Genomic DNA, 11,923 nt, shown 5'->3' with positions numbered 1-11,923 from the left:
CGAAAAGGAGGCGAGCCTCGCTCTCGTGAAGATGGCGGCGGCCGAAGCCGTTCGCCGCCGCGCCGTCGCCTGGGAAGCGCTCGGCCATGGGTGCTGGAGACGGCGAGAGAGAGGAGAGGGAGGAACGACGACGGCGAGAGAGAGGAGAGGGAGGAACAACGACGGCGAGAGAGTACGAGTCGCCGAGTGCGTTGGGGCGCGTCTTATATAGGCCGAGGCGCCGCCCGTGCGCGAGCCGCCGTGAGTACGCGTGGCGAGCGAGGGAGGGCGAGGGACGCGCGTCATCCGGCCTTCACTGCGCCGCCCGTGAGGCATCAATGGCGCAGGCTGACCGGCGCGGCAGCGCGGCAGCTTTGGCATTGATTCGCCGCGGGAAACGAGGCGATGAGGACGACGAAGGGGCGAGAAGAGGGTAGAGTCGCTGACGCGGCGGGCCCGCGGCTGTTTCGCGCCAAAACAGTTCGCCCCGGTGCCCCCGGGCGCCCCCCAGCGCGCCGGGTTCGGCCTGGGTCCGCCAGCGCTGTTTTCGGCCCAAGCCGGCGAAAATCGGGCTCCTGAGGGCGCGACTGGGCCGATTTTTCGGCGCCGGCGCAAAAAAAACGCCTGGGGAGGCCTTCCTGGGGGCGCGCCTGGAGATGCCCTTAGCCCCGACTGACATGTTTATTTTATTTTCTATAAGACTTGACGCTTCATAATAAAAGATGGTTGCGTGCACCAATCAATGAACATATTATGAGCTCTCATTTAGCCTTGCTAATCAGTACGGTCAGCAGGGTCCCTCCTGCTTAGCCTTTTATACTGTATCTGACTTTTGGAGCAAGGAAATCTCCGGGGATTTACTCTCTTCAACTTCATCAGTTAACTATGACAGCTCACAATGTATTGCACAGAATTTCCGGTAGCAATAAATAGCAAAAGAAACTTCGAAATAATACAGATGGTACTGTTTTTCCTAGGGTACCAAATTGATGAACTCCTCCGAGGAATATAGCTTCACGTCGTATCTCTTTTGGAAAGCGTATAATAAAAGCTGATTTATTTTCTCTCTCTTGGAAAGCTGCAGCAAGTAAACAATCAAAATCGACAGTCTCTTCTAAATATTTGTGTTTGATGTGTGTGACCGATACTCCTTGACCAGCTCACGAAAGAGAGATCCTTCAGTCTCCATGAGCTTTACAGGTTTGTCATACTCTGCTACTCTCCCTGAAGTGTTCGTACACACATCATTAGTACGGGAAAGATCTACAATATACTCTGTATGTGGTATCAACTATAATTCATAAATTCCATATAAATTGGTGTTGTCAATAAGACGATGGGTTGAACTATAAGAAATAACTATATTTCTAATAAGTTGCCGGTAAGAGAAACATACCATCTCTCAATGCAAGTATCATATCACAGTCCATAACTGTTGGTATATGGTGTGCAACTGTAATAACGGTGCAATATTTGAACTTTGTTCGGATCGTTTTCTGAAGGACAACATCTGTTGCGTTGTCTATAGAGGCCGTCGCTTCATCAAGAACTAAGATGCGGCATCTTCTCAAAAGTGCGCGTCCCAGACAGAAGAGCTGCCTTTGGCCCATGCTCCAGTTCGACCCGTCTTCCACAACTATTATGATAGGATCTTGATCAGTACCATGAATAAGATAGTTCCAAACATCACGCTGGCGAAAGGATATATAACTATGTCCATAGGCAGGTCTGGGCACAATTTCTAGAGACACCACATTCAACACATACACATTGAACATGATTTTGTTTTTGCTAAGAGCCCGTTGGTATATTTGAAGTACTAGCCTGCACGCCCATGATACTCCTCCTTTGGTGAAGAATACTCTAGGAGGACCACTAACAATTTAACATATTTAGTAGCAGATGCATTTTCACACCTATTTGAATTTCTGGAATGATTAGAGCGGAGTTTTCTGTTTGCCCAGTCTATTAGCTTCAAAAGAGGAACTCCGTAAACCAATTATAGATGAAGAGCAGTTTCATACCAAGTGAATCCAATCCATGTCCCTTCTCTCGGACAGCTTCAAGAAGTTGACATTTGCCAAGAACCTGCACCGTAATAACAAATGGAGTGACCACTTTAGTGGTTCCTTTTGAAACGTACATCGTGCCATAAAATGAGAAAGGAGGCCCTAAGCCTAGCTCAGTTGGTGGAAGGTGTGGCTTCACACTCCTACCATGCCATCACTCATGTTTGAGTTTTCAACCCAACTTTCGGTGCTTATTTCTTCGATGAATGAAAAGTTGTCAAGTAATTCCTAGGCAATCTGGTTTTTATATGAGAAAGGCAACTTGTCATCTGAGATTCCCCTAATTGGCTAACTTGGTTTATTCGCCCTACTTTGGTAATCTGCTGAACTTTCTGAATTTGTTAGGTACTCACTCCGTCCCATAATAATGTGCACATTGGTTTTCATGAAAGTCTTTTTTTTTTTGCGGGTAATTCATGAAAGTCAAGCTTCACAAACTTTGACCACACAATACCTAATATATACCAGATGAAAATAAATTATGTGATGAATCCAATGGCATTGATTTGGTATTTTACATGTTGATAAATTTTTGTATAAACTTGGTCAAAGCTTACAAATTTTGACTTAAAAAAATTCGAATGTGCACTATATTTTCGGACAGAATGTCAAAGTAACTAAGTTGAATTGACACGGTACTAAAGATGACTGTCACATGATTAAACATTATAGCAGGTTGTTTTGATCTAATACCTTTTCATCATAATATTATCTGATCATTGGGTAAAATGAGAAAAATCAACATAGATAGCAGGGTAAATCTTACCTCCCATATTTGCTGATCTGAGAATTGTCCAAGAGGATCTAGATTGTATCTTACTGTACCATGAAAAAGTGTTGGATCTTGTGGAATGATACCCAAACGCGAACGCAGGTCATGTAACCCTATCGTACCGATGTCCATAGAGTCTATAATTATTTTCCCTTCATCAGGTTCAATAAGACGAAACAATGTACCAATTAACGTTGTCTTGCCACTTCCTGTCCGACCAACTATACCAATCTTATCTCCAGCTTGGAACTTGCAAGTGATTCCATGTAGTACAAGGGGAGTATCTTTCCTATACCTGATCTGTTGAATGAAAATTAATCGCTTAAATTTGTTAGTACTGTTAGGTGTACATGTAAATATTTATATTTGATTACCTTCAAATCTCTAAGTTCCACATAGCCATCTTGGGGCCAATCTTGCAATGGCCGATTTTCTTCAATAACTTTCGTTGCTTCACTTTGTATGTCCATGTACTGGTTCACCCGTTCCACTGATATTATCTGATTCGCAAGGTTGCATTGGTTTTGAATAGAGCAAACAAAGGACACATTTAGCGAAAGACCATAGGACAATACCATTCCCACAAAACCTGTGCATGTACGAAAGCAATGAATTAATTCTACTATTTGTAATGGTGCTATTCATAAACGGTATAGCATCAAATACTTATTTAGTTGACTCCGGCACATAAGCATTAGGACTTAAAATACATTTTCATAAAAGATAAAAACGCATCCATAAAATCACCAGAGCAAGTGGTAGCTTGAGAAACGCATGGTGTTTTTTATTCACCGTGTTCTGCCTGGACATTACTACCTCTCGTAAACACAAGACATTCTAAAAAGTGTTCATTTAAACATTTCTAACTTCACTAGCAAGTAAAGCTTTTCTAACTTTGAGTACTATCATATTCTTTATCAATATTTTTTTCATAATATTTTTTTTCTACTCCCTCCGTTGCGAAATATAAGTCTTTTTAGACATTTCAAAAGGACTACAATATACGGATGTATGTAGACATATTTTAGAGTGTAGATTCACTCATTTTGCTCCGTATGTAGTCACCTATTGGAATCTCTAGAAAGACTAATATTTTGGAACGGAGGGAGTAGTTCTCTACAAACATGCACATAACAAAAGTAACAGTCAAATAAATTTGTTGGAGACCCATGTCATGTCCAAAATGTTATCTATTTAGGCGTGGAGGGAGTATAAGTATGCTGTCATGACAAAAGATATGAAAAGGTAGCAACATTTACATGGCAATGCATCTAACACTTATCGCAAATTAGTTGTAAGCACCGATGGCCTTAGAACAAGCTGGCTACTCAATTTTGTCCAATTGAAGCAGCATGGTGTTCATACAGTTTCTTACCAGGGCTAAAAGTTCCTTGAGGAAGAAGAGCCATGACAAAGGCAGAAAAAGAAAGCACGGAGGCGCTCATTATTTCCAGGCGTTGAATCAACCATTCAGTTGCGGCAAAATTACAGAAATATGGACAGGCATTCTTGTCAATAAGATCCAAATTTTTAGCAAAGAAACGATCTTCTTCCCCAAAGGCCCTTATTGTTATAGCCCCTGAAATCGATTCACCTAAGTGATTCACCAGAGCGGACTTGGTAGTACCATTGATCCGCATCAGCTCCTTGGCCGAGGCTAGATAGTACCTCTACATGACCAAACATAATAGGTTTCAGTTAATGATAATTTTGAATACAAAACTGTAGGCTCATTCACCCCAGACAAAAATAGCAGCAGAGAACATCAATTGGTAAATCTAATCAAATAATGACAGAAATGAGAGCCATAAAGTAACAAAGTCATACCAATTACCTGCAACCTAATTGCCAAAACTATCATTGGCACAGATACAAATAAAACTTCCCATGTAGCAACAGCCAATACCCCTAGATTGCTATATGCATTTAAGGTATCACCAAGGCTAAACACGAAGGCAAATGGAAGATCGAGGTCAATGATATTCAAATCTGAAGAGACCTGCATTAAAAGAAAAAAGAGAACAAGTTAATCCATCAGGAAAAAAATCTCTGGGTGTAAAACAGATTGTACTTTGTTGTATTTGCCATTTGTTTAAGAATTCTTACCCGGCTAAGAACCCTTCCTACAGGAGTAGAATCAAAAAAGGACATTGGTGCACGGAACAATGAATTGAGCAATTGGGGAAATAAGGATCTTGATGTCTGGATCCCAAGAACGACGACTACTAAAGATCTTGATAGCATGAACAACATTGTGCAAACTCCAATTATAATGTACACAGAAATTAACTTCAGCATACTAACATGAGGATTCTGGACATTAGCAGCCATCCATGAATTCTGTGATATTTGCCCAGCTACGAAAATTATGTGAAAAATAACACAAAAGGAGAAATACAGGAAGCCTTTGTTCTGGCACAGATAAAGCATATAAGGCTTAACACCTGAATCCCCCTTTTCTCTTTCCTCTTTCTTGATCAGTTGATCTGCCGGCGATGGCTTCATAGACTCTGTATATCCGCTTCCATGAATACCGTCTGTCTCCTTTATTGATACTTCCTTAGATCTTTGAGGTGGTATATTGTTATTAAGATACGATGCACCAGTAGTATCTTTATGGGCTGTGACAAGGTTTTTAAATTCTTCACAATCTGCCAATAAATCTTGATAAGGTGCACACTGGATAACCTCTCCATCTGACATTAACTGCAAAAAATCATCGCAAATTTTAGACGAATCCACAAATAAATAAAGCTCATTACATACAAATATAAATTATACAGGCACAAATATCATCAAATGCTGACTTTTTCGAAGTGGATAGAGGTACCAAAATGGAGTCAAATGCAGGTAACAAATCCACTTGGTGGGTCACCAAGAGAACAGTCTTGTCTGATAGAGCACTCATGACATATTCCTGTTACAAAGAGCTTTGTAAAGAAGTTCACAACCAAATAGTAATACAATCTGCATCTGTTGAATATGATCCTTACATTGAATATACTTGTGGCTGTATGGGCATCAACAGCACTGAAAGGATCATCAAGAAGATAGATGTCTGCATTTTGGTATAGTGCACGAGCAAGCTGGACACGCTGCTTCTGACCACCACTAAGATTTACTCCTCTCTCCCCAATTTGGGTACAATCCCCATATGGCAACATTTCAAGGTCCTTGACCAATGAGCACCTCGCCAGTGTGTTGTTGTATCTTTCCCTGACCATCGACGATCCAAAGAGAATATTGTCTTGCACGGTTCCTGTTTGGATCCATGCATTCTGAGAAATATATGCTATTTTCCCAGAGATTTTGATCTGAAATGTTTATGCAAAGATCAAGAATTTGATGTTAGGATGTTATGAAAAAAATGATTAATGTACTTCATGTTGGAAATATTGCCAAGCCTAATTTTCATAACAACTTTGCAAACTTTCATCAAAAGATGATGTTAGTAAAGAAACATACCGTGCCTTCAATTTTGGGGACCTCTCTGAGTGCAGCAGACAAAAGCGTTGACTTTCCTGAACCTACCTCTCCACAAATTGCTACCTTTTCTCCAGCTTTGACTATCAGATTTATATTCTTTAGGGTTGGTTTTGATGTACTTTCATCCCAAGAGAAGATACACAAATTCATCGCTATAGGGTAATCAATGCCAACATAGTATTTCTTCCTAACTTGCCTGTTTAGCTCAGGTGCATCAAGGAACTTTGATATCCGGGTGAAAGCAACCTTAGCTTGTATCACAACTGCAATTACATTGGGTATTGACCTAACTGGGTCTTGCACAAGACGTAGAGTTGTCACGAAGGTGAACACATTGCTAGCATCAAGAGGAATTTTCAGAAGATAGCATGTTAGAAAGGTCACTGCTGAAACCAGGACAGGTGATGCCCAGAACAGGAAGCTGTTGTACGCCCTACTAAGCTGGAATGCTGACAACCACTTGTACTCAACCTCCCTCAACCCCTCGATGATCTTCTTGAAGTGAGCTTCCTATGCATAAAGTTTCAAGACCTTCATGTGAACTAGTGACTCGGACATGGTCTTCAATCTCTCATCTTGTGCTTCCATAAGTTTACTCTGAAATCTGTGTTGCAGTTTGGCCAATGGAGCATTGCAGAGTACGGTGATAATGATGGCAACCAATGACGAAACCATTGCAGCACCGACCGCATGGTACAGAATTGCCAGGGCAATGCAAAGCTGAACAATTGTTGTCCATGTTTGGTGGAACCAGTATGGGAATTCCCCAATCCGATAGGCATCGACGGTCACATAGTTCATAATTTCTCCAGTAGAGTGCTTCATTTTTGCTGCATTTGTTAGCCTCTGTTGTTTCTTGTAAATTGCTGCTGATAGGAGTGACCTCACCTGCAGTCCTAATCTCCTGGTGCGGAAATACCACTGTCTCTGTGAGAAGGATTCACAGCATTTGCAGACAAATATTACCACAGCAAGTACATATCCTTCATATTTAAAGGTGCATTTCCCAAGTGATACATTGATGAATTCCCTAAGAAGTATTGGGCCTGTGGATAAGGACAGAACCTTGAGCAAAGCAAAGAAACCCGAGACCAAGATGGCACGCTTGTGGCAAGAAACAATAGTCCAGAAGAATGATGGTGTGGGGTGCGACGGCGGCTGCTTCTTGTCATTGAGCTTCTCCATGAACATCACATACAGGTTGCGCGCTCGATCTGTGGCGCCTAAAAGTGGCATGTCTTTGTCCTCAAGGGGCTTTTCATACCCCATCTTCATCAGAGGATTCAACCACCAAAATGTCATCTTGCTGAAAAAAGCAGCTTTAGCAAAGGGAGTTACCTGACTTTCAGAGTCAGCTACCTCAATGTCTGTCTCCGTGTGCAGGGGCTTGTATAAACCATTTCCACTTCCTCCATAACCCTCTTCATCATGGCTGTGCCGAATGCCATAAAGGAGGAGGAGAACTGCACCTGGTAGGGACAGAACATCTGAACAAGCCTTAATGGTGATCGTCTTCTCTGCAACAATATTAACAACCGAAGAACAACAGATGAATGCTGCGCAGATGGTCAGCAGGACCGGCCAAAATCTAACAAACGCTGCCCCAAGAAACAGAGGCCTGGTGCTGAAAGCGAAGCTGGCAAGGACCAGATTCAATCCTTGAGATAATGTTACAAGCCACCAATGTGGAAGGTAAACAACGGAAGCATCCTGATTGAATCCAGTCCCCAGCATCCACAGTCCTAGCCCGAAATAAACCAAACCCAGGCAGCCATTGAACACCATGGCGGAGAAGTGCAGCAGTGAGCTGAGCGAGACGAGCTGTCGCGCGGACACTCTGCTATTTGGAATTTTGACTAGCAACTGGAGCATGAGCACAAACACGAGCAGTGCGACGACACCGGTCGCCACTAGGTGATTAATGCAGGTAGAGGAGTTGAATATTTCCTTTAAAGCACATGATGCCACATCTTGGTTGGAGCATATTGGTCTGCCACACAAGTCCATCACCCAAGAACCTGATGTGCAGTTGCAACAATAGTGAGATGAGATTATTCCCAGATTCCAGTTGTGCATGGTCAAAAGGTAACAATGATTATAGTTTAAGAAATGATTTAACATGAAGTTAATTTAGTTTTTAGCTACGTACTCTCTCCATATCACAAAATACAAATACATGTCGTTCTGGACGTGTTTTAAGTCAATTTAAAAACCTTGACTATATATATTGTCTGAGATTAAAAACTTGCAAATCAAATGTTCAGATTGATCTCGAAAAGTATATGTATGATATAATCAGTTTCTTGAGTTATATATACACCATAGTAAAAATTAGTGGTGAAAATTTAAATCTTGAAGACCGTGCTAGTATCCAAAACGACATGTATTTTTGTGACATGGAGGGAGTAACAAGAGAAAGTGAGGAGAGAATTTACTTGTGAGGGAACCCATATGTATTGCACTCCAGGCTGGATCGGGTCTCGTTGCAGCCCTGCGCCAATCATGAACAAGAAAATAGTTACTACCAGACAAAGCAGCGAAAATGTTGAATTCCACAGGTGTTTCAAAAAACAATCCTCTAAAACAATATTCACTGTCATCTCCATTTCTCTTGACTTATTTAGATCTTTTTAATGTGCCTCGATGTATGCACTGAAATATAATTGAAAAAAATCACGGAAAACAAATCGTAGTGGAGAAGACATGAATATTGTGACTTGTGTTTAACATTCAAAATCTTTCTATTTTAGGCACCAGATTTATTTGGTGAGGACACAAAAATATTCCTCTTGTGTGAAAATTGACATGAACACATACACCAACATGATGCTGGATTTTCTTTTCTTATTATTTTCCATATTTTTCATGAATGTTCGTACTGGAAGTTCTGTTGATGTGCAAAAATAGGAACTAAGTACATGTCCTCTTTTTAGTGATGACCACGTGGTTCACCACTGCGAAGTGAGATGGTAGCATTAGCGCCAAGAGAATAGAGAAGAGACTACTTTGTCCTAGACCAATTACTGTACACTAGACCTTTTACTATACACTGGGCACTACAAATCGCTATATTAACTTAGGTTAGACCCAATAGTATTAAGAATAAGAGCGGACAGACCATGGTCCACGAACTTTTCTATCAATAAAGTAGAATGGAATACTAAAAACACTAGTCCTGAATCAACATTAGAGAGGCTAAATTCCATGAAATTACTCTGGGGTGACACAGAAATTCCAATGCCGGGAACGCAAAAGATGCAAAATCGAGGAACCCAAAAGGTGAAGAAGAAAGCAGTACTCGTCGGCTACGGACCTTCTTCACGATCCACGAACAAGAGGGAGATGATTTTCAGAGGGCCAGTGGAGAAGAAGAAAGCAGAAGTGTTTTTGTAGATGAAAAATCGATAGGAAAGGCAATACAACGATCCATCACCCGGTCCAACCAGCAGGGAAGAAGGGCTCCTCTCGAACAGAAGCCCCCCGGGTTCTGTTTCGAAGCTCGCGGAGACGAGGAGGAGACCAAGCACGACTCCCAAGAAGCAGGACCTTCTTTTTGTGGACTGTATATGAACAATGATGATGCCAGTGTTGTCTGTGTTGACCTCTCAAGCCGCAAGGAAGTGAGCAGTAGCTTTGGCATCCTCCTCGTCGCCACGAGCTTTCTGCATTGCTATGTGAGGGCATATGGGGTCGTCCCCACGCGGTGCGTGCTGCCGCAGATGCGCATGTGACCCGGTTGGTGGTGACCGGTGAGTGGACGACGTATCCCGCATCCGCATCGCTTCTCCTGTCGTCCGTCACCATGGGCTGGATGGCCCGAAACAGCTGCTAGTCACCTGGGAGTTGCTTCTTGGGGAGTAAGAAAACCCTTTGTTCCGTTAACTACTCGAGCATGAAGATTAGGTATTCTTTTAGGTTAGAGGCTAGCTACATCGATCTAAACATATAGAAATCATAGCCAACCTTAGAATTATGGAAACTGCATAATGAAATGTAATCTATGTTACCTCTAGTGTTCTTTGTACTGACTTGATAGTTGATGAATATATCGGAAGTTCTTTCCGTAAAATAAAATAAAAATGTCGCACAAAGTGTGCGGGCTACAAGGATATCTCACTCTTCTACTTACTGCCTGCCACCTGGGCATTGAAGGTAGCTACGAACCCCACACCTTGGCATTGGATTTTACTATTACTTTTTGCTATTTTTACATGACTGATACAGGCCCTCCATGAAGATCGATGCCGCGCGCATCGGCCTCCCTGGTCACCAAAACCCTGCTGCTTGGCCCTCCTACAGTCCTACTTTGGTGTCAACTAGGCTTTCACGCTCTTCCTGCGCTGGCTCGTAAAATCCTCCTGGCTCTCTATTGATTCCCAGGCTTTTTTGCCTGCTCAGCGCATCCAAAAGACCAAAACATGTGGTTTTTCTGGGATCCTAAAGGTTACATGGCAGGCAGACATTAGTGCTTATCAAAGTTCTTGTCAAAGTTGTCAGCGTGGGGCATGAGCATGCAAAAATCTACTCCCTCCGTTCCCAAATACTTGTCTTTCTAGGCATTTCAAATGGACTCAACATACGAATGTATGTAGACATATTTTAAAGTGTATTTGCGCCGTATGTAGTCACTTGTTAAAATCTCTAAAAAGACAAGTATTTAGGAACGGAGGGAGTAAGAAGAACCGATGCCTGGTTGCCTGTACAAGAAGGAATGCATAAAAGCAAAGGAAAAAGAAAGAAAGGGACAAATGCAGCTATGGGCTAAGAAAGAATCCTTCATTAATTTCCTTTCGCAATGTGGGTCACCGCCCCCAACTTATACCAAAGCCACAACCTTCAGCTTGTTCTACAAGTGCTCAGGATAACTCTTATTTGTATACTTTTAATTTAATTCATCCTGCAGGCGATCCCATTGCTGTAACACGGTTCAATGCTATGCAATCCGGCGTGTTTGTATCTGGCGGCTTAGCGCCAAAGACTATGGCGTTGATCATGTGATCGTTGAGTTTTTCCAACGCCAAGGCGTGTGTTGCTGGCAGTCAACTTCAACAACGCTGAAGAAAAAGATCATACAGTACTTGGTTGTTGAGTAGGCTAGTAAAATACACCAGCTAATATGTGAGGTGATTTCCAGTGCAAATGGACCAAAGATTGTTTGAGAATGGATTCAGATCCATGGTGTTGATGGATGGCATAGTTCAAGACAACTTGGAAAAGTTTTTTGCATACTTTTAGTACTAGCATTATAAAATACACCATGGTAAGAGAAGTTTACATGCTCTTTGAATTTCCCTGTGTTCTAACTCTGCATTTTTTGCATGTGCAAATGAATCAATGAATGCATTTTGGTTTGTGTCAACGAACCAAATAATCAAGCAGTGCATCGAGTCTCACAACAAACGATCTGACAAAACGGCGCGGCGGAACGTGTGTGCTATAAGTTGTCACCATATCATCTATCGCTTGATCGGCCCATAAACTATTCAAACGGGGAGCAATGCCGGCCGACGACAGGTTCAGGCGTGCGTCACTTTAATTAATCCTTTGGAGATGCCTACAAGTACTTTAATTAATCCTTTGGAGATGCCTCCTTCATAAAAAAAATAAAAATACTTAG

The 11,923-nt window shown here is 42.0% G+C and overlaps 1 pseudogene; it reads right to left on the bottom strand.

Annotated features, from left to right (window-relative positions):
* Window positions 1-649: 649 nt before the first annotated feature.
* On the bottom strand, window positions 650-8,922 carry LOC123154115 (ABC transporter C family member 10-like; annotated as a pseudogene).
* Window positions 8,923-11,923: the final 3,001 nt, after the last annotated feature.

This window comes from Triticum aestivum, chromosome 7A, assembly GCF_018294505.1.
Source record: "Triticum aestivum cultivar Chinese Spring chromosome 7A, IWGSC CS RefSeq v2.1, whole genome shotgun sequence".
Classification (NCBI taxonomy): domain Eukaryota; kingdom Viridiplantae; phylum Streptophyta; class Magnoliopsida; order Poales; family Poaceae; genus Triticum; species Triticum aestivum.
Note: the sequence above shows the minus strand (reverse complement) of the source record. Positions and strands in the feature narration are given on the sequence as shown.